The sequence below is a fragment of the Triticum dicoccoides genome, chromosome 4A (assembly GCF_002162155.2).
Source record: "Triticum dicoccoides isolate Atlit2015 ecotype Zavitan chromosome 4A, WEW_v2.0, whole genome shotgun sequence".
NCBI lineage: Eukaryota > Viridiplantae > Streptophyta > Magnoliopsida > Poales > Poaceae > Triticum > Triticum dicoccoides.
The window spans coordinates 731555489-731557577 of NC_041386.1; positions in this window are offsets into that span (position 1 = coordinate 731555489).

Here is a 2089-nt window from a genome sequence, read left to right on the forward strand (position 1 = left end):
TGTGTGTGTGTGTGTGCGCGCGCGCGCGCATGTGATGTAACATTAACATATATACATGGCTTGTGGCTGATGTATTTCAGTACTAGCTTGCAAAACGATCTTATATTATGGGACGGAGGGGGTAGATGCCATAAGACATGTTCCCAAATTAATTCTCGGATAGCTTGCCCCTGTGTAACCTGAGCTAGTGAAAGGAAAAGCTTGTGACGCAAAGATAGCTGGAAGAACACGAAATAATCCTAGTAGAGAGAGATTAATTTTAGGAGGGTTGAGCTTCTAATGGCATCGTCGGGGCAAGGATATGTAACGGAAGCCCGCGGAAGAACGGAGAGCAAGCAAAGCATTCAAAGGAAAACAAAACCAAGAATGAAGACCGATGTACAGAGAGACATGTAACTAAGAGGAGCAGAGCCGTTACCATGCACAAAACGGACATGTTCTTCGCGCTCAGTTTGAAGCCCGGCGTCGCCGCCGCTGCCGGCAGATCCATCTTCAATTGGACCACGCCCGGAGTCTGGAAGCTTTTCATGGCCGGAGGTCGATCGCGTCTTGACCTTGCTGTTGGCCGGAGAGGTGCAGGCAATGGAAAGCTCTGAGAATGAATGAATGAATCGTGCAAAGGAGCGACAGACCGTCCACGTCGTCTATACAAGGCACCTAACTTCTTTACTGTAACTGCAGAAAGAAAAGGGAAAACTTGATGGAGATGTGAATGCGGCAACGAGCAAAGTCGTCGACGCACGCAGCGTGTGACGCTGGCGGCGTTGGGTTTTCTATTCGGGAGCAGGTACTGATGACTTTTATCGCGTGTGAGTGCGGCATCTCATCTTTTTCTCCGGTTAGGTGTACAATGTTTTGTACGGACGCACGGCCGGCAGCCTAAAAGTAATACTATTGTTCTCCAGACGGCTACTTCAGTCAGTCAAAGTCAGCCGCCCAGCCAATCGGGCATAGACACACTTCAGTCAGAGTCAGCCGCCCAGCCAATCATGCCGCCTATATATCAAAAAAAAAAACTTTACAAGCAGCCAAAATACACAATATATAATACTATCAAACAAAGAAGAGGTAGCAACCAGTAAATAAAGAAAACAGAAGAGAACAGGTTAGCATTGAATTTCTCGTGCTACTACCTAACGTACGTATACTTCTCGTCGAAGTAAGATGTGAGCGTGTTCAGACTCAGAGCCATGACCACACACCCAAGGGCAAATCCGGCATTAGCCTACCGGGTTGATGAGAGAGAAATTTCCGGAGGCCTTTCTTCACCTAAGGCGTTCCAAACAATTTTGTCTCCCCCAGAAGAATTGCATCGTCCATCTCCCGCTCTTGTCGCACAAGAGCTAGCACTAGCCAAATTAAAGCTTGACACTGAGATTCCTGTTCACCGAGATGAACTCTGAAGAGACCAGCCAGGCCGGTGAAGCAAGAACTGCGGCACCTGAACTGGAAGATGGGATGCCCTTCTTCATGAAGAGTGCGGCGGATCTGAAGAAGAAACATATCATTCGGAGGTTTCAGATGCAGCTACAATATATAGCTGAGATAATATTGATTTGGTTGATTGTTGGGGATAAACCGTTCTGCTTCGTCAACTTGAAACATTTCAGAGTAAGCTGGTCTAACTCAAGATGGGAGGTCTTGTGATTATATATGATTTGTTGTTCTTAATCGCATGCCTTAGTGGGTCGTCTCCTCATCTTGCACAATTTCACACTAATTACGTTTTAATTGTACAACTAGAAAAACATACTACTTTTGATCGAACTAAATCAACAATATCTTCGATTTGTTCCAGTAAAAAACGTATTTCGATCCGACATACGATAATTTGTTTCTTGAATTCCTCTGGGAGGTGATTGTGGAATCAAGACTCAACAGCTGTTTCTTGGTTATTATATATTGTCATGTATTTGCAGCCCTTGCGAGCTCTCGCCCCCTCAGAGTCGCACGATACACCCATCTCGGCATCTCCCTTTAGCTACCGGCAGAAAAATAGAGACCTCTCCCTTTAGCTTCTGAATACATGTTGGCAGAACGGCGGAGAAATTGAAGCAAGATAGGCCGCTGCAATGGTAGCCAGGGCGTG